At 34.2% G+C, this 24,625-nt stretch overlaps 1 protein-coding gene across 2 annotated transcripts in view; it reads right to left on the reverse strand.

Annotated features, from left to right (window-relative positions):
• Positions 1-3,797, reverse strand: part of MS3_00009044 (uncharacterized protein) — a 35,778-nt gene extending 31,981 nt beyond the window's left edge. For both annotated transcript variants that reach the window (XM_012939329.3, XM_051217377.1), the window contains exon 1: positions 3,700-3,797. The gene's annotated coding sequence lies outside the window, so the exon portion shown is untranslated. The remainder of the gene's footprint in view (positions 1-3,699) is intronic.
• Between the last annotated feature and the right edge of the window lie 20,828 nt (positions 3,798-24,625).

The following is a 24,625-nucleotide window of genomic DNA, read 5'->3' on the forward strand; positions in this document are numbered from 1 at the left end:
TCTGTAAATTGGATGTCTCCACCTGAGTGATCGTTCACAATAATGATTCATATTACCCTTTTCCTTAATAATATTAATATATGGGCTAATAGTAATAGAAATATTCTTTACCCATTTCATTTAGATATTAATTAACAAAATTTTGCTTCACTAGTTGAAATCATGAGCCTCTTAGTATGAGACGAAACAGCCGTCCAGTGCTTCCAGGTTTTCCATGGTGATCTAGCTTCAATTGACCCATGATTTCAACTACTGAAATTATTAAAATTTCCACAATACCCCTTCTGACAAAATTTTGTTTGTTAAAACAACAAAGATAAAACTAAAAAGGTGTAACCTTAAAATAGCGATCTGTTTTCTTTCTTTTTTTTTAATTCAACATCCGATTATCATACAAGGTCATGGAGAATCAAATTGAAATAATAATGAAATTGAACAAGAATAGAATAAATTGAAAGTTCATTTTATCAGTCAATTAATTCTTGTTTACATGAAAAGAGAATAATTTATATTTTATAATTGAAGTAAACTAGTTCACTTGAATGTAAACAACCCGTTTGAGATAATAATATTTAGGCAAATGTAAATTTTATAAGCAGAGATAGATGTTGGTTAGCGGTGGAATCCAGGATGCGGGTTTCGTCCCAATTAGGGCTCGTCAGTTAGATGTATCAATACAAAGATGAATTGAAACTTCACCGCATTGCACAAGCTAGTGGCTATCTGGACTCAGTAGCTTGGTGGATAATGTGATGGAGTTTGAAGCGAACACTACTGGTTTCGGGTTCTGGAGTGAACATTAATTCCTGTATGTACGTACATCCTACTGAAAACTCATAAATAGGACGGAACGCGCGTCCTGGATTCCACTGCTAGCCACTATCTATCACTGCTCATAATACATCTAACTTAAGGCAATATCGTGACAATCCTCACAAAACACGCATATTGGTTGAAGTCCTAAACATCAATGGGAAGATTCAAACAACCAATACAAAAGATAAAAATTCATTTCATATCAACCTTATCTAATATGTCAAATACATTTATTTCAATTTGAATAAAGTATAATTTATTTCAATTTATAAGTGATTAATCATGGAATACTCAACTTAACGATTTCACCAGAATTTTTGAAAATAAGTTACAGTCGACAAGATAATAAACTATATTTTACTGAATTATACTTTTAATCGTATACCTAACCCTTCAGTCCTGTTTTAAGAATGTAAATAGGTTATTTGTTCAGAATCAAATTGATAGTGTTACTGTTTACTTTTGTAAGGCAAAACTGCGGGAGAAATTATAATTGACAAATACATGGGTTTCCTTGAGTTCCAGTGAAAATACGTGACAAGTGCAGTTCAAACGTGTTTGTTGTGAGCCAGTTACTCCCAGAAGACAAAGGTAGACGGTCGCTCAATATCGTGGATTGATTGAAAGTCAGACATTAATACCGTTGGATCCCAGCTCAGTGATCTACAGTTTAAGCGGTTGCACTCGAGACATAAAGCCCTGGGTTTGAGTCCCGAGTGCAGAGTCGTGGAAGAGCACTAGTGAGGAATCCCATACTATGATGAAACAGCCGTCCAGTACTCCCAGGTTTCCGAAAGTTGTCTCACATTCATTATATCAATCCAAACTCAACAATCTCCATAACTATATACTGATAAATAAATCTGTGGCTTTCATAGTATGATGAATGTTCACAAACGTGTTCATTACTTTACATTTGAAATCATATAAAATCTCATTAGGTACAAAGCAGTTTCTCAACGATTTGTCTTCAAATAAACTGATGATTGATATAGCTGTGAGGAACCCCATACTAGAATGAAACATCTATGGAATGATTATTTAACTAAGGTGAAACGATGCTCAGTATTTTGAAGACTCATTCAAAATTGGATAAACTAAGGAAGGAATAAAGGAGTCATCCAAACACTGTTATTTAAAAAATTAGATTAAGTAAAATAGATGCGATGAATTGAACAATTAAACTGTCAACAGTAAGCAGCTGAAATGACTGTGTACTTTATTCATATCCTTTTCTAGACTACTTATTAACAAACAAGTAGTTTAAGAGGAACTATTCCACAAAACTTTAATTAATATCGTAAAGTTTTTGCAATCACATTATCTGTTGAGCTTAAATAAAAACCTAAGTATTTGGTTTTAAAACATACGGAATAATTTTTAAATGTAGAGAGGTTTTATTAAGTTTGAGCAACAAAATACAATACAATCGTTTTGTGAGTAATACTGTAATACTAACTGGGGAGAGACTTTAAGAAAATAAACTATTACAATTACTAATACAAAATATGGTAAATAAAACTTCAACTAATGTAGAATTAAGATTAAAATAAGCTTACAAACGGACAACAAGACGAACTCATATAGAAATTTAAAGTATTACGATAATAGATACAAAGCATATTAGGTAAAACTATACGATTACTAATTCATTTGCGATGTGAGTTTATAAAATTTAATCGATTATCAATAATGATGATTAGTTTCGTTTGAGCGGTTCTGTAAAATACTACTAAGCCTCCAGAGGCTACAAAGGAGCCGAAGAGATTCCATCTAATCAGAACCTGATAGAGTCTTCTACAGTACCAATGTGGTATGTTATGTTTGGTTAATGGTATAACTTTATTACTTGTGGATTGGCTGGACTATAATAATGTCATAGCTAATACTAAAAACTATACATACCCTTGTTTTTCTATACAATTTTTGACGTTTACTCAATAATCAGCTAGATATACCTGCATCTCAGAGTTGAAATCAGTCTTTATTATCTTTGATTAACTTGTAATTATTTGTCTTGGTAAAAATATTCCTAAAAGTTAATCATTCGAAAAATTGTTCCTTAGTAAGATTCTTCTAACTTATCTTCCGTACTATTTTATTACTATCATTCTTAACAAAGTATCTAAATGTTTAATGTTCTTTTACGATGGTTATTGTTATATACCCATAGAAAACTTTATTTAAATAGTTACTCAGTACTTCAAAATGTTTAGTGATCATTAAAATGATAGTGATTTGATTTTATATGGTCTTTGAAAAAACATCACTTGTACAGATGAACAGTATATAAATATATATAAGTCGTCATGACAACAGCAATATCATTGTAACTCTATGATTATTGAGCGATCGATTAATAATTTTTAAAAAATGCTATGGTTTTTAGAAAAATTAGTAAATTCCTATCTTCTTTTCATTAAATTCCATTATTATCTTTTAACTGATTTCAAATTAAAGTCAAATCAAATAACAGAATACCCATTCAATTTCATATTGATTTAATATTTCTTTTGGAATTATTTGATCTTTGGATACATGAGTTGATTTAAACTAGACCACCCTAGAATCATTGGACAGCCTTTTCATTCCAGTATAAGACACTTCAGCTGTGCGCATTCACGATTTCAAATCAAACGGATTAAAACTCATAACATTTGATACCCAAAGTGAACTCTTATTCTCCAAACCACTGAACTGTCCAGCATCCATGAGTGTTAATGTCTAACTTCAACCATTTTACAATATTGCGCAATCATCCACGATTTGACTCCACTGGTCATGTTATACTTAATAGAACTTCAGAAAACTCATCTTAAAATTATTAAGAAAAGTTTAAACAAAGAAAAAAATATGTAGATGAAAAATCTTTATTCAACATACCTTTTATTTATTCTTATAAATCAATGATAATAATAATTATTGATTTTTATTAATTCAATAATGATTCTTTATTTTACTGTATAAAATAAAATTCAAATGAATCCAAAATTTAAATTTCAAATTACATGATACTATTCTATTTCTCTATTTGTTGATTGGTTAAAAATATTCTCACATTCTGATTGGTTAATTTATTATTATAAATATATTTACTAATCAATAAATATTGTATGTAAACATAAGGATAGAAAATAAAAATAATGAGGAGACGAAATATCGATTTTATTGATTAAGCTAACATTCAAAATATTGATTATATGATTCTATTGATTATATACTACAATTATAAATGAAAATAATGATGTAAACAACATCATAATTTCAATGGTTAAGATCAAGAGTCAATTGAAGTTAGACGACCATGGAAAACCTGGGAGCACTGGACGACCATTTCTTCCTATCGTGAGACTCCTCGGCAGTGCGTATCCACAACCTCGCCCCCTAAGGGATTCGAACCCAGAACCTACTGGTTTCGCGCGCGAGCACTAAACCACCAGACCACTGAACCGGCATCCAACGGTGTTAATGTCTAACTTCAACTAATGCATGAAACTGAGCGACACATTCACCATTATCTTCAGTGAGTTACTATATCACAACAGACCTGGTTGAACTACACTGGTCACTACTTCTCACTAGAACTCCAGGATATACCTCTTGAAGCCAGTCACTAGTGATTAATATCAGATGGGTTTTTTTGTGGAGATTGTAGTAATTTCAATGGTTGAGCTTAATCAATTGTTTACCCAATAATCACTTCCTTTGCTCCTTCCATTTTTTTATTTGTGACTGCCGATGGTTGCATACTGTTGCATGTATTTAAAGTTATGAAAGATGTATAGTTGTATAATGCTGAGAAGGAAATGGTTGTTATCATTGGTATTGATTAGTTTTTGTTTTATATTAAAAATTAGTTGAAATGAGAATCATATGCATTACATGTTGACAAGACTAAGACTAAGATTTAAATGTTCACTATTAGATCTCAATGTCTTGAGTTTAGTTCCGTGAGTTGTTCATGAGTGATTATTACAGAAGAATTCCGTGGTATGAAGAAACAGCTGTTCAAAGCTCTCTGATTCACATTAGTATTCTAACTGAGGTTAGCCTGTAACGAATATATTATAGGAATTAAGCCCATCTTTATTAAGTTCATTAAACTAAACAATAAAACCTGTTAGAAAAATTAAATACAGTTCGTGTTGATTCATTAATCGTTTCTTAAAAATAATTTCAAAATTTGATGTTTGAAAGTAAAGAACAATAATCCTGTTTTTGACTACTGACAAATGATATTAGTAGGACGGAATACTTTGAGTGCATATTTACAATAAAAGAATATTCAAATTACAATGTGTTTCTATAACTTATAAATGATGTAATAGGACAAAGTTTTGAATATTTAGGAAGAATGGTCATATTCTATCAATTCGAACATGACGAGTAAATGATTACACGATGTGATTTTCATTATGAATTGAAAGTATTAGGATTGTCCTAAGATTTTTTTAGTAACTGGCTTCAGGTACCCAGGACGTGAAATAAATATCATTGATCTAAGTGGAAAATTACTTTCTTACTGTTATCCCTCATAAAAGAGCATAGGCCGTTCAGCAGCATTTTCTTTCTAACTCTGTCCTAGGGAATCCTTTACAGTTATTTCAACTTCCTATTCATCCTTTCCATATCTGCTTCCTATTTTCGAATCAGTGTATTCCTTCACCTTCCTCTTTTCAAATTCTCTACAAGATTACAAATTAGCGCTTGCCTCGTGATACACTTCGATGACTCTCTCGATGTATATCCCAACCAACACTTCCAGCGTCTTTTCCTAATTTCCTAATCAACTGCAAGCTGGTTTGTTCTATCTCAAAGTAAGCTGTTGCTAATAGTATCCGGTCAACGGACATTGAGTATCTTGTGTGAACAATTGTTTACAAATATTCGCAGTGTTTTGATGATGGTTGTGGTAGTTCAACAAGTTTCAACTCCGTACAGTAGAACTGTTTTGACGTTCGTATTGAAGATTGCGACTTTGATACTAGTTGACAGTTGTTTTGTGTTGCATATATTCTTCAACTGTAGGAATGCTGTCCTTGATTTGCTAATCCTTGCCTTTACATTTGAATCAGATTCTCCAAGTTCATCGATGATGCTCAAGAGTTACGTGAAAATTTCCACCCCAGTCAGTCAGTTACAAGTTGCATACTTCGTTAGCACAACAAGATGAACACTGAATTCATACAAGTAGTTAATTCAGTAGTGGTAATATATAAAAGAAAGATTGTAAATAAGGACGTAGTACAAGAAGAAAGAATTAGTTTGTAGAAAGAAAGATATGAAACAATTTTAATCTCATAGGGTAAGGGAAGACAAAGAGCGTATACACCTACACTATTGTGATCGACTCTGAGCCATGTCATCCAGTCTCCAACCATTGGTTACGATAGTCACGCGGACCCCAATCAAGTAGTCTGCATCTACCGATATGGCTCAGACTAGAAATTAGTGACTTCGAGGTCTGATGCCACAACTTCCCACCTGTTCCAGAGTTTCTCCGTCAATCGTAATTGGATTGTTGTTCTGCGTAATGTATTTGAGAATGTTGCTTTTTCCTTTTTGTATATTGAGATCTACTGCTCTAGAGGCTGCTGCTACACTGTTTGTGTTGACCTGCATTTGTTGATATGTATGAGTTACAAGGGCCAGGTCATCTACGTTGCAGAAATCGTCTAGTTGTATCCAACCTGTACACTGTACCCAGTTCTTCACGTCAGATGTGTAGGTTTCCATAATTCAGTCGAACACCAGAAGAAAGAGGAAGGGGGAGAGTAAGCAGCCTTGTCTGACTCGTGTCCTTACTTAGAATGCATCTGTCAGGTGACTTTCACGCACGACTTTGTAGTGTAATCCTTTGTATGAATTCCGGATGATGTTGACAGTCTTCTCAGGTACATCATAGTGTCGAAAAAGGTTTCATAATGATCTTTACGGAATCCAGACTGTTGATCTTGAAGTTGGACGTCTACTGAGTCTTTCTTCAGGTTCAGCAACACTCTGTTGAATACCTTTCCTTGTACTGACTGTAATATGGTGCCCCAGTAGTTCTCGCATTTACTCAGATCTCTTTCTTTGGTATCTCGATGAGGTGTCCTTCTCTACAGTCGATAAGCACTTGTTCCTCCTCCCATATCTTCCTGAATAGGACGTAGAACATGTTTGCAGTTACTTATATATCTGATCGGTGTATGATAATCGCGCAATATTGCAAAATGACTGACGTTAAAATGTGTACTACTCGATTCTGACACAGTAGCCTAAAGATTAAGCTCTCTATCTTTCCAAGAACTGAAGACTCTGGGTTTCATTTGTTTTAGATACTTGGATGTACAATGGTGATAATTTGTATACTACGATAAAATAACCACTCAAGACTTCCTAGTTTTCAATATTGTAAGGCATATAAATTCACTTAAACTAGTGAGTACATTGCAGCTAGATCGATAGATTTCGACCAACACTAAAAGATTAAACAAGCATCGCATTGATCACAATTCAGGGATTGAAATTTTATGTAAAATTCAATTCACATAGATATTATTTTGGAAAATGTTAAGTTACTACTAATATAATATTTAAAGATAGATATTTCACTGGTAAGAAGAAAATAGTCGGAGTAGTAGTAGGAGTAGTAGTAATGGTAGTAGCGTAAAAAGGGGATCGAAATCCGACTCAGAGCCTCTATGTGGCGCTGATGGGTAGTAAGAGCAACTTTGTTAGCTAATTCGGGCGACCAGCAGAGATCGAACTAATCCACTAATCCTATATTGAACTTGGATTACTCACAGTTCACTTTTCAGCGCTTTAAAAATCTTGACGACCTGCCCGATATGTATGCTTAAGTGTTTGAATTGCATAAATCTCGGTTTGTGTAGTTCTGTATGTATGTACTTTAAAAAGGTATACGCTGGACTCGCAAAACGAACGTAGAATGAGATCCTTGCCCTATGTCTAATAAAATCAGCGACCTAAACCATCACGTCCAAGACATAATAAAAAGATACGATGCTAAATACTAATGAGAAGAGACTATCAACCCCCCCCCTCAGAAAGTGCTTATGATTGTATGTGTATGTTATGAAATGAATGGAAGAAAGTCTTTATACCAGTAGTATGCATGTAATGTGTAATGGACAGTCAGTTGTTGCAATTACATTCGAAGGAAGCGGTGAAGATCTACCCTTCCAGATTGATGAATATACCTACATGTATGCTACAGGATGCATGAGTGAAAATTTGTGCATAATCAGTGTGTATGTCACATTTGTTTGCTCACTGGATAATTATACCTTTGTGTAACGGTGCGATCTTGTGTGTAACTAATATGTATGTAAACTATACATGCGACGATTATGCACCGAAACCCGGGGATTCCAACGATCATCTCACAAAATCACGTCTACGTGGTGGGTTGGTGAACCTTGGAAAGTGTAATCTAATCCAAATAAGCCAACCGGCTATTCAAAGTAAGATTTCATCAACCTCAAATGTATGGAACACCGTACAACAGTTTCTTCAACTTGAATATTGAGCCATGAAATGTTTTTATTTATACCTAAATCTCTATTATATGCTTTAGTTAAACAAATGAATTTTCAAAATCATTCGATTAGTTACTAAACATCGGGTCATTTTTTTGACATTTTAAGACAATCATGGCTTTCTTATATATATATGATATTGATAATAATCCATTCAATAGATAAATGTTCATTCTGTATAAAAGAAAGTAGGTCAGAAAATATGATATGATGTGGATCTGTTATAATATGATACGATACTTATTGAATTACTTCCAAGTTGAATAGAAGATAACTGAATAACTGATGGATGAATGAATAAATGAATACATGAATGAATGAATGAATGAATGAATGAATGAATGAATGAGTGCGTATAGATTTGAAAATAGTGAAAATATAAAAACAAATCGTAAGATATATAAAATCAGTTATTTAGTTGTTGACATATCGAGACTTCTTTGTTTTGTTTCTTCATTGAATACATGTTAAAATAATGTTCATAAGGAAAAAAGATGACATTATTTAGTTCAAAATTTTTTGTATCAATTCAGTATGATGAGTGTGATTTGATTCCCTGTATAGGATGGTGGTTGGAGGTAGTCAACAGGAAACTCTGGACCCGGGTATCGTGCTACTTGGCACTCGTCAGCATGGTGTACCTGTAATCTTGAGAAATGGTGCTCCATGACGGATTCCATCCCGTGTCACTCAGCTCCACAATCAGGTACGTTACCACTGGGCTATCCGGGTTGTGACCGACCTTTTATAGGACTGAGATATACTCACAATTGATTGATCACTGGGTGGTGATCAGTGTCATGTGTGTCAAGTCCTTCTTAGTGCAGATCGAATGCTATCGACCAATTTGCAATGTGGCCCTGTATTAATTCAAGTGTTTTACTGCAAGCTCGTGGTTTCATTGATAGAAGTGAATCTTGCCTAGATCACAGGTGTAATGTTCTTTAACCCAACTGAGCATTTCGAATCTACGTTGAGATTTAAAACGACACTAATCGACTGGTGTTGATGAGACTTTCAAGATAATGAATATGATCGATACACTCAACTATTTCACTCTCTACTATTAATTCAAGTGAAGATGTAGACCAGTTCTGAATCAACAATTTAAATTTCAAGGAAAAGAATCCCATCTCAAATATGCTTACATTATTGATAAAGGTGATCAGAAGACTTTGGGTTTTAACAACATCTTCATGAAAGAGAACTATGCCATTTACGTGTTATAATTCAAAAGTAAGTTTCCTAATGTACAACTAAAAACGGAAAAAAAGAATATGTTAAACAGATAGAGAACTTTACAATTTATTGATCATTGGGTGGTGATCAACCTCATGCATTGTCCTTCTTAGTGCAGATCAAAACCTATCGACCAAGTTGCGATGTAGCCATCAGTCTAGATGACTCGACATTGTATGCACTATGCTGAGATAGGATGGTGGTTGGAGGTATCCAGCAAGAAACCGTGGACGTAGGTTTCGTTCTACTTGGCTATATTGCAACTTGGTCAATAGGATTCAATCTGCACTAAGAAGAACCTGACATACATGATATTAATCAACACCCATTGATCAATCAATTACAAATACACCTCTTTTCTACAGGATGTCAGTCGCGGCCCAGATATCTCAGTGGTAACGTAACTGACTGTGAAGCTGAGTGACACAGGATAGAAGCCGTTAGGCAGCATCAGTTCCCTCAAGCTTATAGATAGACAAACATTTCATATTAAGACTAGATAGATACAATATTTCAAAAGATTTATCTTTATATTGATTTAATTTACATTGATCAATATTTCAGATGACACAAATTTTTTTATTTTTAACGACCATAGATGAGTCAAATTCACCAATGAATAAATCAATAACTTATTTAATAGTTGGATTTATGAGTGGATTAAAGTTAGATCACCATGGAAAACCTATGCTCTAGCGATCACAGATTTTTCATGGTGATCTAGCCTTAATCAAACTCATGAATTCAACTATTTAAAAGAAACTACAATCTTTCAATACAAACGTCAAGGCAGTTCTACCGTATGAGGCGGAAACTTGGAGAACTACAAAAGCCATCATCCAGAAAATACAGGTGTTTATTAACAGTTGTCTACGCAAAATCCTTCGGATCCGTTGGTCAGACACTACCAGCAACAACCTACTGTGGGAGAGAACAGAGTAGATCCTAGTGGAGGAAGAAATTAGAAAGAAGTGCTGTAAGTGGATAGGACACACATTGAGGAGAGCACCCAAATGTGTCACAAGACAAGCCCTCACATGGAATCCTGAAGGCCAAGGGAGGAGAGGAAGAACAAAGAACACATTACCCCGGGAAATGGAGATAGACATGGGAAAAATGAACAAGAACTGGCTGGAACTAGAAAAGAAGGCCTAAGACTGAGTGGGTTGGATAATGCTGGTCGGCAGCTTATGCTCCATTATGAGTAACAGGCGTAAGTAAGTAATTAAGTAACAATCTCAACAAAAGATCCCTAAATCTGACAATAACTTATTGTATGTGACCAACTTATTAGTGTATAATAATAAATATCATAGGTGACAATATTAATTAAATTATTCATTCACAGTGAAGTGAACGAGGACTCAGATGGGAACAAGCGGATTGACTGTGCAATAAGAAATTACGAGCAGTCTAGAGTATTTATTGGTCATGCTTCCTGCCTAGCTCAGCCAGTTAATTCCAGAAAACCAATCTCAGCCTCTGCCATATAAATCATTTATTTCAAATATACTGAGTTTATATACCAATCAAACAGACCACCACGTACCATAAAATACATAAAATACAATTTATACAAAATTTGGCCAAGTGTGGCTGTGAATGTGTGAAGCAGTGACTAATAGACAGGGTATAATTCAAGAATGGTAAATCGTATAATAATAGTTCATAGATGAAAATGAAACGCATAATAAGAGGGACATGAATATGAATAGTTGGGTCATTTAACAATTATACGATAAAAATAGTATTGGTATAGTAGTATTGGTCCATAAAAGGACTCCAAAGTTACCATTCATTATGTTTATCGGGACCTAACAGTATATGTCTAAAGTAAAAGGGTCAATTGTTGCCCAAACAACTAATTAGTAATATCTGTGAAGCTGGATCGAATGGGTTCAAATACTGTTAGGAGGATTAATTTTTTTATGATTCCAGGTGTACTCAATGGTGACAAGTACCAAGTACCACAAAACCTGTGTCCAGGATATCCAGCTGATAAACTTTCACCAGCTAACAGCACAACATAACATGTTTGAATTGAAATCGGTCAGACGAGTGGTAACATTTTAATTTGTTAGACAGAATTCACTGAGCAATATCGGATTAAAAAAACATGACATTAGTCACTACTAACTGATCAGACAAATGTACTAAAAGAGTACTAAACACAACTCTTTATTCACCATCGTTATCTATTTACCATCCTTTTAGTATAACAACAAAGAACTTATACGCAAATTAAGCCAATTGAAATGACTAATTCAAACATAGAGACCAGTTGATTGTTCTATCACTTTACATAAGTTATCACAGTCAACAAATAATTATTACTCAATCATTCAATCCATGTTGTTATGGTTAGAGACTGTTCATTAAATTGATTTGTAATAATAATTGTCAAGGTAAAAACTGATTTGACATTTTATAAATAATACCCTAGTCGAGTATTGTTTTTCTTCAAATTTTAAAATCTCCACGGTACTAGTCAACAATAGAACCGTTCATTAACTGAATACCTGGATTTAATCAATAATTGTTTTATTGAGTCTTCAGAATTGATCAAATTCTCCTGCATGAACGTCAGCCATACATATGTAGTGTGGCGTCGAGTCGCCGTTGACTATGATCACCTTTATAAGAAGGTTGCGTACCAGAACAGGCCAAACCTCCGAGTAAACCAGAAATCAGAAGGCGATTGAAGGTTGTAGCAAGATACTTTTGATGGCGATCTCGTAGTATCGAAAGAATACCGAGATCGTGCCAAAGGAGTACAAGCGGAATCACTGAGCAAACGTAAGTGCCTGCAAGGTCATAATCAACGGAAGAATGTATGTTTTTAGTACAGTTAAACAAACAAGTACAGTAAAACAATCCCTGGTACAATTGGTTATAATAATAATTGCTTCCATTAAACCATTCGCGTTCTGTCGATAAAAGTAGGTCACTACACATATAATGAACAACTAATCGACAATATTCTCATGTTTAATGATAACCAGAGCGTATTTGAGATAATGAGCAGCAACACATATCTCTCCATGTGACTAACACTCTTTAATGACGAACACTAATTAATACAAAGTGAAGATTTATCAGACCTTTTGAAAAAATATGCCGGTATCAAATTCTGCACAAAAGTTTGTGAAAGTTGTTAAATTTTGTGGCCCGACATTGTAAATTAATTTTAATTTTGATAATCGTTGAAAAATAGAGCAGAGCATTCGAAATCTAATTCGTTATGTTATGGAACTCTACGACACAATCAGCTATAGGAACTATCACCTTCAGGTTTCGTAGTAAATGCTTAATCTTAATAACACAATGCTGTCAACCAATGGTTTGCAATGGTTTGAAGATTAGGCGCAAATCCCAAAGTCTGGAGGTATTTTGCGTAGATGACTGTTAATAAACACCTGTATCTTCTGGATGATGGCTTTCGTAGTTCTCCAAGTTTCCGCCCCATATAGTAGAACTGTCTTGACATTTGTACTGTTGATTAACAATTGTTTTGAGTTCCAAATGTTCTTCATTTGTAGATATGCTGCTCTTGCTTTGTCGATCCACACCTTCATATCTTAATCAGATCCACCGTATTCATCAATGATGCTGCTCAGATATGTAAGTGATTTTACATCTTCCAAATCTTCTCCGTCAATTGTAATTGGATTGTTGCATGTTGTGTTGTATCGTTGAATCTTACTTTTCCCTTTATGTATATTGGGACCTAGTGCTGCTGCTAAGGCTACTTCTCCACTGGTCGTCTTCTCCTGTATTTGTTTTTGCGTGTGCGATAAAAACGCTAACCAGTTTGTGTATTACATATGTGCTAAACATTTTTACTCTGTGCTAATAAATAATCGATTATACAAGAAAAATATCTCTGAAATTATCTCATTGATTTCTAACCTACACTTTTTCATTGACATTACATCTATAACACATTAGCTGATCATCCATATCTCACAAATTGTCTTGACATTTTCACTCTTTTCAAATCTATACTCACTCACTCACTCATTCAGTCATTCATTCATGTATTCATCTATTCAGTTATTCAGTTATCTTCTATCCAACTTGGAAATAATTCAATAAATATCGTATCATATTATAATAGATCCACATCATATCATATTTTCTGACCTACTTTCTTTTAAATAGAATATTTGTCTAATGAATGAATGTATTGTTCTTTATTTTTTCTTTATCATCTATAATACGTATACAATTAGACGACTAGTCATGAAACATACTTAAATAATCTAATATGATTATGAAGTAAAAGAAAAAGAAAAGAAAATATAACTGTTTAGTTGAATTATTGGTTTTGTCAGTATTTTTCATGATTAGTTCACAAGGGCTAGAAAAAGAAAACAACCAAACATGAGTGTTTCCGCATCGCAGTATCACACCGTCTAAATCCGTTTTACATGTCATTCGAAAGATTAAATGTTTGCATTTCATAAGAACTTATACTATTGCATTGGATCAACGATTTGTTTTCAGAATATCAAATTGAATTGAAGATATAAACAAAGATGGATAGTGGTCAGCAGTAGAATCCAGGACACACATTTCGTCCTATTTGTGACTCGTCAGGTGACTGTTGAGATTCAGTAGCTAAATGCATAACCCGATGGCGTTTGTAGTGAACGGTACTTGGTTCGAGTCTCAGAGTGAACGTCGACTCTGAGATGCAGGTACATCCAGCTGACGAGTCCCAAATGAGGCGAAACGCGCGTCATGGATTTCACTGCTGGCCACTATCCATCTTTACTTCAAATGCTTGTGAATTAAGGCAATGCGCACAGTATGCACATATGCCAATAAGTGACTTATCAATTGCAGTCCTAAACATCAATGGGAAGATTCAAGTAAACAATACCAAGTGAATTCGAATTTAAGGTAGTTAATAACTGATATAAAACATTAATTTTCTAGTTTCATGAATCTATGTCCTTGATGATCTTTTCTGGTTCAATTATGTGGAATACGTTCCACATTCTTGATGTGCATTAAAGGTAGATTTCATTCAAAAGAACCTGTTTCAACTGATGTATCTACACTTAAAATTAGTCTATGGGATTTAGTTATGTGCATTCAAATCTCAATTATCATGTTTCCCAAAACAAAACACAGTGTGTTTTTGCATTTTGTCTTTGATTTTATTACATCACTGCTAACTGGTACTCAATGCAATATATGTATATTTCATACCTGGTCTGGTGAACTGTATCTTATGATGTATTTGTAAACCATTATAGGAAACAATATTCAACCATTAAGATTTTGAAATGGAACCAATCTAAACATCTACTGAACTTACACAATCAAAATATTTATTGTCAATATGGCGTGGTGGAGATTGTTGAATTTCATTGAAATCACAAACCAATCTAAGTTAGACCACCATTGCAAACCTGGAAGCACTGGACGGCCGTTTCATCTTAGTATGGAACTCCTCATCAGCGCTCATCCACGACCCTGTCCGCGTTCAAGCGCAGTACCTAAGGCCCTACGTTCTATGATGCTAGTAATTTTACGGTGAATGTATCTTAATTCATACGTATATCTTATGGTTTGTTATATTTACGGTTATTTGGATAAATTCTGCTAGGGATTATCCATTCTAACTCTTTTATGAACCCAAGCTCATATGTGAAGTGAATCGCACAAGAGATTTAAACCTGTGATCTATACTTTGAAATGTTTAGATTTATTTCAGATAAAAGATGAGAATAAGAAATGTAATAAAAAAGGCAGATACTTCCAACTCATATTAAATAGCACAATAGTTTTCCGAATTATCCGTAATATGTGCAATAATATAACTAGGTTTAATTCGTTAACGTCTGATGTCACGTGAGATAAAATTAAGAACGAGGAGGCACAGGGCACTTGTTTCGTCCTCATATGCGATTTCTCAGCAGTGAACACCTAAGGGTTCTCTATGGATTGGAATCAAAAACTTAGAAGACTCACTTATTGATGGAACCACGAGTGAGATCAGTCTTTCAATTCCTAAGCGACTTTATAGAATAGTGTTTCATCGTTAATCTTAAGTTTTTTCCATGATTGACTCATTAAACAGTTAGATGAAAAGCCTTTATCAGTAAAATTAACTAAACTGTAAGTATCAGAAGGGGTTTTGGTGGAGATTGTAGTAAATTCAACAGTTGAGATCATGAGTCATTTGAAGCTAGACCACCATAGGAAATCTGGAAGCACTGGACGGCCGTTTCTTTCCACTGTGAGGCTCAGCAGTGCGCATCCACGACCCCGCCTCGCGGGATTCGAACCCAGGACCTGCCAGTCTCGCACCAGGCGCTTAACCAACTAGGCCACTGAGCGGTCATGCAACGGTATTAATATCTAATTTCAACTGATCCACGAGATTGAGCGACACATCGACCATTGTCACCAGTGAGTTACTACCTCACAACTGACCAGGTTGAACTCCAGTGGTCACTGCTTCTCACTAGAGCTCCAGGGTTCGAATCCCGTGAGGCGGGGTCGTGGATGCACACTGCTGAGGAGTCCCACAATAGGACGAAATGGTCGTCCAGTACTTCCATGTTTTCCATGGTGGTCTATCTTCAATTGACTCATGATCTCAACTGCTGAAATAAACTATAAGTGAAAGATAGTACTTTTCAGAACTCCTTCTGAGTGAACAGTAATAATTTCACTTCAAATGAAAATGAATTTAACAGAAAAATATTATCCATTCAATTCTGGCAAGTAAGCCTAAGCTACAAAGAGCTTTCTTGTATTTCGTTTTTACTAACTCTAAGGATTTACAAATTTTCAGTCAGAAAAATAGGTTGCTTTGATCATTGAATATTCTGTCGATATGTTTCTTCGATTTCCTCAAAATTTATTTAAAAATTAAATCAATAATCACCAAAGAGTATTATCGTTTTCACTCGTCAATTGCTTTCAGATGAGGTTCTGAAATTTTGGCATGAATTCGTTACTGTTGAAATGCTATCGTTTCTTGAATGAAATTGACACAGTCATTGACTTTGTATAATCGTCAAACTGATTGGAGTTAGAGCTGTGAACCATCAAATTTCAATACTATAATACTAATGGCAGTTACAAATCAACCCCAAAATGACTAAAGTTAGACATACAAAATATCAAATAAAAACTCAGTGACCTGAAGGTTAAGAGCTTGCCGCAAGAACTAATGATCATAGGTTTGCTCTGTTAATAGAGATCATGCACTAATGAAAGTGTTGTGCAGTGTTTCCTGGTTTTCAATAGTCGTCTAGTATGGTTAGCCTGAGAATAAAACCGTACATCAACATCATTGTTTGTACTCACTTATGACGTGTCTGAAATCAAGAAGAAACAGTCTTTGAATGTTTTCTAAATATAAATTGCTCTCCACCTGATTTCAGTGTTTGATAAGAATACAGTGTTATTATTTATGAATATTTTACACTAGGATACGTTTCATTACTTTACAATATTAAGAAAACTAGGAAAGGGCATGAATTGAAGCCACTGAAGGACTTTTTATGTACTTAGAGATATCTGTTTTCTGAGTTTAAACGTTTAATCATAAAACTTTTATTTCTATACAATATTATCAACACATATTTTCAAATGAAATGAACCATTAGACGTTTTCCCTCAAAATTGACTAACAGACTGTTCTATTGATTTAGGATTTGGTCAGTGGTTGTTCATTACATGCATAACCATTGTCTCTATGTGTATTTAATTGTTTACTCTCCTGATTTTATCTCGAACCTTTCTGTTATTCATCATTTTTCTTATTTGTTGAGAGATTGGATCAAATTCATTGTGCCTATTGATTGGTTTTTGATCGAAGTTTCAAGTTTCTAAAAATTCTCTGGCTTTCTTTGTTTTTTTCCTATATTTTGAGAGTTTTTTTCCACATGTTTTCCATATGTATCGATATAAGTTATATCTTGAGGTTTCACAGCCACCTGGTTTTTATATAAACAGAGAGCGAGGATATATTGAATATCACTGAGATCAGAGAGCGCAACACTTTCAAAATCCTTATTTTGTGCTACAAAATATTCTTCGTAATTTTAACGTTCATCAGATACTTAGATCATCCTAGATTAGGTCTTGAAAACAATTCTATAAAAGTTTATGTAGTTCTATTCATAATCTTATACCGGATCCTATTCAGAACATAGAGATCTAGTGGTGAATATGTTGTATTTGAATTAGTCACTCAGCATTGATCATTCTCAAAGCATGTACAAACATCCCTATAAAATCATCTTAACTACTTACTTGCGCCTGTTACCCCCAACAGAACATAGGTCGAAAACCAGCATTCTCCAACCCATTCTGTCCTGGGCCTTGGTTATGTCCCGATAAGCATAATGAATGGTAACTTTGGAGTCCTTTTATGGACCAATACTACTATACCAATACTATTTTTATCGTATAATTGTTAAATGACCCAACTATTCATATTCACGTCTCTCTTATTATGAGTTTCATTTTCATCTATGAACTATTATTATACGATTTACCATTCTTGAATTATACCCTGTCTATTAGTCACTGCTTCACACATTCACAGCCACACTTGGCCAAATTTTGTATAAATTGTATTTTATGTATTTTATGGTACGTGGTGGTCTGTTTGGTTTGTATATAAACCCAGTATGCTTGAAATAAATAATTTATATGGCAGAGGCTGAGATTGGTTTTCTGGAATTAACTGGCTGAGCTAGGCAGGAAGCATGACCAATAAATACTCTAGACTGCTCGTACGGTTTTATGCATCACTCATCCGATCGATAATTCAGTGTTCTCTAATTGGCGGTGTCGTTACGTTATACAAGAAATAGGGCACGCAGGTTTCAAGTTATAACAGCCTTCCTTTCTAGTTCTATCCAATTGTTGTTCATTCCTCTCAAGTCTGTCCACATTTCACGGCGTAATGTGTTCTTTGTTGTTCCTCTTCTCCACTGGCCTTGAAAATTCCAAGTAAAGGCTTGCCTTGTGACACAGTTGGGTGCTTTACTCAATGTGTATTCTATCCACTTTCAATGCTTCTTCCTAATTTCTTCCTCCATTGGAATCTGGTTTGTTCTCTCTCACAGTAGGTTGTTGCTGATAGTGTCCGGCCAACGGATCCGAAGTATTTTGTGTAGACAGCTATTAATAAACACTTGTATCTTCTAAATGACGGCTTTCATGGTTTTCCAATTTTCCATCATATACATTTGTACTGAAAATTCTGACTTTGGTGTTGGTTGACAGACAGTTATTTTAAGTTCCAAATGTTCTTCATTTTTAGATATGCTGCTCTTGCTTTGTCGATCCGCGCCTTCATATCTTCATCAGATCCACCGTGTTCATCAATGATGCTGCTCAGATATGTAAATGATTTTACATCTTCCAAATCTTCTCCTTCAATTGTGATTGGATTATTGCATGTTGTGTTGTATCGGTGACTTACTTTGACCTTTATTTATATTGAGACCTTTATAAAATCATCTAACCCACATATTCTGACATATCAATTTTATTAAGTTCATATAGTTATATCTACAAGAACAAAGATGTAATGAAGTAATGATAGAAATATATAGAATATTAAAGATTCCCATTGTGAAAATTAGAACAACACATATAAGCGAGCAATATTGTTTTCAATTAGATCGTCATCAGGCTTTACTCTAATATACATGAATATTTATACGAAAATGTTAAACCAATCAAGGCAATATGGGTCAATAATCACAATGAAATAGAATAAGTCTCTACACATAATAAGTACAAATACAAGTTGATAGTATGAAGACAGGTGAACTGATAATAGTGAGAATAATACAATACAATAACAAAACTCTTTTCAATAGTTAAACGTTGGAAATAGAAGGTCAAACAAACATGGGTAAATAGACTAGGTATAGTAATCACAAAACGTTAAAATCATTACGTAATAAGATGTGTGTAAATAATTCGATAGTGAAGAATACAAAGATAATAATAAAATTTTAAAATAAAAATTTTAAAAAAAATTGTTAGTTAAGTTATAACCGGCCATGGAAGGGATAGGGGGGTTACGTATTTCTTCTGTACACATAAATTGGGGTTATATGTACGAATTCCAATGGCTTCAGCTATATGTAGGAGACGGGAACGGACTCCGTCGGGAAATGATGGAGGTATACGATAGATAACTCGAAATGATTTCGATTTATCTACTGCATGACCGCTATATAGTACAGAATGCTTAAAGTAATGTTTCTTTGAATGAAATTGATGATGTACACTAGACAATGACCTTGGAAATTGTTCCTTCACAATCATTCAACCTTGAAATCATAAGATTGTGTTCAATGTCAACAAAATATATATACTTGTTTATCTGGCAAATACTCAATCATAGATTTAAAACAAATTATTATTATTATTATTATTATTATCAGAAATACAGTCATGCTTTTAAGTATCATATATAACAGACTATTAACTGTTTCAATGGATTGTTATTGTCAATTCCCTCTTATAAAAACAACTTATATCAACCTAGTTTTTATTGATAAGTATAAACTTATAGTTACTATGTAAAGTTACTACTATAAATATTACTATTATATATAGTTAAACTATTATTATATTTCAAATAAAGTAAAACACAAACATTGATGCAGAATAGTATGAATGTATAATATTTCGAGGTTTCTCGTCAGCTGGTTGCAGACCAAAACATCTGATAAAATTTTTATATTGAGATAGTGCAAAAACACTTGACATAAATAAGTGTAAATAACTGGATTACAATAATGCTAGAAACAGGTCAGAGGTAAAACAAGGGGGTGGGTTAATTCAGGTTGGGTGGTGTAATAGTTTAGTAAAGTTTATAAATTGTGTGATAACTTTAGAGATTAATGGAATTGAATAATGATAAGATGGGTTACGTAATAATAATTCAATAGAATTTGAAAAGTTAAGATAATTTAAGAGGATCAGGTGGTGGGAATATATGAATAAAATTTTGGTTTAAGAATTAGGTAATAGGGGAGGAGTATAACACAAAATAAATATTTTAAAATGAATAAATGAATAAAATAACCCAAATAACCAACAACAACAACAACAACAAAAAATTGGATTACCAGGATAATAATAAGTTTATTACTGTCTCTTTTTGAGTGCATCAATCAGGTTTAAGTTTTTTTTATCGTAATCGCTCCAGTGAAGCGGAGAGTAGTCGTATTTCTTTGTCTATTGATAATTTTAAAAGTGTGCAAAATGTTGACGGTATGCCCGGTGTCAGCTAAATCCCGAGCTATTGCACTGTTGAAAGCTTTAGTCCCTTGCAGCCTCAAGTTCTTTGGAACATGCTCAGAAATGCGAACATGCGCTCTTCTCTCAGTTCTTCTAATGTATGTGCTTTGGCACGTACATGTGAATTGGTAAATGCAGTTGGAGCTACTAAGAAAAAAGAGCTTGTCGATTTTAGTTTGTTTAAGTAAGCAATTCGTTTGCCATACTGTCGTAAGTTTTGCTGCTGGGTAAGCCAATTTCAACGCAGAATTTATTCTGTGATTAATTAATCCGGCAATTTCATCTCCTTTGAAACGTAAATGTAGGAAGCAGGTTTTCTTTTCTATTCCAATATCGACAAATGTCAGATGGTAAAAAATATCGATTGACAATCACCTGTTGATCATCTCTCATCATTTAATAACAATGATGTATCATATTGTTAAATTAATCGATAAAGTGTTGGATAATCATCACTAACTAGATAAGTAAAACTCTAATCACCAATACGTAATCCGTTTTATACTGTCAGTTCAATCATTTACCTTATAAGCTGTTTTATTTACTTAAGCCGAATAAATAATAATGCGTTACAAACAGCGGCGAGAGAGAGAGTAGTTGCATTTTGGCTTGAAAATATTGTCTAGAAAAAGTAAGCTTCATAGTTAAACTGTTCTGATTATGAACTAATACAGCTTCGTATCTGCCTAAAAAATGGAGGAGAATAAATAAAACATTTTTAAAGAACTTTTAATTCAATCTTATATCCAGTAAGGCGTTGTGACATTTGTTGAACCACATTGAAATCATAAACCAGTTCAAGTTAGACCACCATTGAAAACCTAGAAGCACTGACAATTACAATGACATTTAACAATCTTCACAACTCCTTACTGAAAATTATTATGTGTTTGCTACTGACCAGCTTTTCCGGACTGTTACTAAGAAGCCGTAACCATTAGAACTAATCTATGTCGAGTGTGAGAGATTTACCCTTTGAAGACAATGAAAGATGTTCACTCAATTTAATGGATTGATTGAGGCTCGATATTAAAACTGGTTGATGCTGACTCAGTGGTCTAGAAGTTAAGCATCCATGAGTAAGACCAAAGGTGATGGGTTGTGTATGTGTACTTTTGAGTAGTTCCATACTAGGAAAAAATGGCTGTTCATTGCTTCCAGGTTTTCAACTATGGTCTAAATTAGACCGGTTCATGATCGCAATAAGTCTTATCCGGTGTATAACCTGTCAATCAAAATTTCACTAAAATATGAAACAGAATTGTTTTGAAAATGGTTCATCATTTCTGATAGTAGAGAGAAATAGTAAATTTTCAAAAAAGTGTTTATTGATCTAAACCAGTTGACGGTTGACTTTATTAATAAAATTATTGAAGACTATAAAACATTGGATAGCTGTTTCATGTTGGTTATTTCATGATTTCATTAGTAATTAACATTAAGAAGTAATTTTGAAGTTCAGATGAAAAATTGTAACCATAAAAGTATAACTGTGTTGGATTTAAGATAAGTGTTATCAGTGACAAAGGATCCAGGATCATGAAGAAACAGAAGGAGTATGAACCTACAGTTGGTCTCCGGCTACCATGAGCTGCATCTCCTAAAGTTGCTCCACTGCCTTTTGGATTAGACCTGTAGGTCAACGGCTCGGGGTGTGACCCCCTAAGAAAACCACCTGTTTCAGTTTAAGCGCCTGAGCGGTATTCCAATCCTAACACAAATAAAATAATTTCACTCAGAAGTTCTTTAATCAACAGTTTATACATAGGCTATTTCTGTCACAGAATGATCTCAGTTGAAAAACCATTGAAAACGAGGATGTATTGGAAAGTCTTTTCGTCATAGTATGGAACTCCTTTGAAGTGAACTTACAAGATCAAATTATAGATTAAATTATGGATTTTCAAGTCAGTGATAACTAATATAAATCTGTGAGGTAAATTAAACCATGCTTTACATAACTCCTTTAACTCAAAAATAAATAACATTTAGTGTAGTCACTACTTAATTTGCATGTGATGCCGTGTTTAATGTTATTGTAATGATCGATTTATAGATCGATTACCCAACTCATTAACCATATTAGTTTATTGATATTAATGAATACAATCAGATTGTTACTAACATGATGATGAGTCTATGACTATGCATGTTTCTGTCATAATAACTTATACTGATATATCAGATGCCTGAAAGAGTAATAGTGTTATGGAAATGAAATGAAATTGTACGTTCTCATCTCTGGTCGATTTAATAAAACTATATGAATGCTAATAGTTTCTTATAACAAATGTTACATTTTAGTTGAGCTTAGTTAAATAATACTAAGCTGATCTGTTAGATAGTCGAAAGCTTACTTAATTACGCCTGTTACATCTCGTGGAAGAGTATAGGCCACCTAAAAGCTGTCTTCGTCCAACTCTGTCCTAGGCAATCTATTAGAGTTATTTCCGCTTGCTGTTCATCCTTTCCATATCTGTTTCCTATTTTCAAATCTGTGTGTTCTTTCACCTTCCTCTTTTCAAATTCCCTTCAAGATTCCAAATTAGCACTTGCCTCGTGATACACTTTGATGACTCTCTCGATGTATATCCCAACCAACACTTCCAGCGTCTTTTCCTAATTTCCTAATCAGCTGCAAGCTGGTTTGTTCTATCTCAAAGTAAGCTGTTGCTAATAGTATCCGGTCAACGGACATTGAGTATCTTGTGTGAACAATTGTTTACAAATATTCGCAGTGTTTTGATGATGGTTGTGGTAGTTCAACAAGTTTCAACTCCGTACAGTAGAACTGTTTTGACGTTCGTATTGAAGATTGCGACTTTGATACTAGTTGACAGTTGTTTTGTGTTGCATATATTCTTCAACTGTAGGAATGCTGTCCTTGATTTGCTAATCCCTGCCTTTACGTTGGCATCAGATCCTTTTGGTTCATCGATGATGCTTTCTAGGTACGTGAAAGATTCAACCTGTTCCAGAGCTTCTCTATCAAGTGTGATTGCGTTGGTGTTCTCTGTGTTGTATTTGGGGATCTTGCCTTTTCTGTTGAATGATTTTAAAACCTGATGATGCAGAGGCCGCTGCTACACTTTTTGTCTTGTTCTGCATTTGTTGATGTGCATGAGGTAGTAGGGCCAGGCCATCTGCGTTTTAGAAATCGTCTAGTTGCATCCAAGCTGTCCATTGTATCCATTACGTCCCCTCAGATGTGGAAGTCTTCATATTTCAGTCAACTACGAGAAGAAAGAGGAAGATGGAGATTAATCAGCCTTGTCTGACTCCGGAATGCATCTTTCAGTTGTCCTTAATGCACGACCTTGCAGTGTACTCCGTCGTATGAATTCCGTATGATATTGGCGACTTTCTCAAGTACTCTATGGTGTCGAAAAATGTTACATAAGGTTCTCCCGACAAAATAGTTGGAAGCAGTTGACAGAAAACACTGAAGCTAGGTTTCGTAATGTTTGGGACTCATCAGTAAAGTGTATGCTTAATCTTAAGTGAACTGGCACTATCCAGAACATTTGATTCAATACGTACACCTTTCTTAAAAGTGCTGAAATGCATGAGATCTATGTCCAAGATCTCCTGTCGATCACCTAAAACCACCTGAAATTTCAATATCCTACACGTGATATTAAATCACTTAGTGGCTGCACTAATATTTATTTAATGGACTTCGATCAGAACTTAAAATGGACTAAACAAACATAACAGTATTCGCCTGT

The sequence above is a fragment of the Schistosoma haematobium genome, chromosome 5 (genome assembly GCF_000699445.3).
Source record: "Schistosoma haematobium chromosome 5, whole genome shotgun sequence".
Lineage (NCBI taxonomy): Eukaryota > Metazoa > Platyhelminthes > Trematoda > Strigeidida > Schistosomatidae > Schistosoma > Schistosoma haematobium.